Source organism: Acanthisitta chloris, unplaced genomic scaffold (assembly GCF_000695815.1).
Source record: "Acanthisitta chloris isolate BGI_N310 unplaced genomic scaffold, ASM69581v1 scaffold42893, whole genome shotgun sequence".
Lineage (NCBI taxonomy): Eukaryota > Metazoa > Chordata > Aves > Passeriformes > Acanthisittidae > Acanthisitta > Acanthisitta chloris.
In genome coordinates, this window is record NW_008667322.1 from 2,858 (window position 1) to 3,508 (window position 651).

A 651-nucleotide genomic window follows, 5' to 3' on the forward strand; every position below is an offset into this window, starting at 1 on the left:
GTGCTGTCTTCTCCTTCAGCCCCCGTGTTCCTTTTCATCCATGCCTGATGACTATTGCCCTCTGTGCTTCACACGCATGGTTGTCGTGGAGACCAGCTGTTTCCCTACTTTTAATTCTCTTTTTCCAGCACAAGCTGCCCTCTAACACCTGAGCTGTGGCAGGCTCCTCCCTAAACAGCCTCACAAAAATGTCTTTTCTATGGATAGTGCCTGACTGCAGTGCCCCTGTAGCTCTTGTCCTGCTGGTAATTAACTGCCTTCTTCAAGTAATGAGAGGGCACTCAGCTCATAGCTCCAAGTCTTCTTCCCACTCATGTTTTGCAGAGACTAGAGTGACTGCAGCAGAAGCCAAGGTGACAAGCTGGGCAGGATTCAGTGCTCAAGAGAATCACATCAGTAGGTAGGTGCAGGTAACAACAGCCACTGTGCAACGTGTTCTGATTGCCACAAATGTAAGTGCTAAACTTTCCTGGCTTGGTCTAGATGAGAAGGTCTGGTGCTGCTGGGTGTTAAGCATCATACAAGTAGATGCCAATCCTTATAAGCAATTCCTCCCACAGATCTTGTAAAATGGAAGCACTTGTGGGAAGTTGCCTACCAATTTGCTCTCTTATGTGTTCCAGAGAACATGGCAGACACCTGCACCTTCCT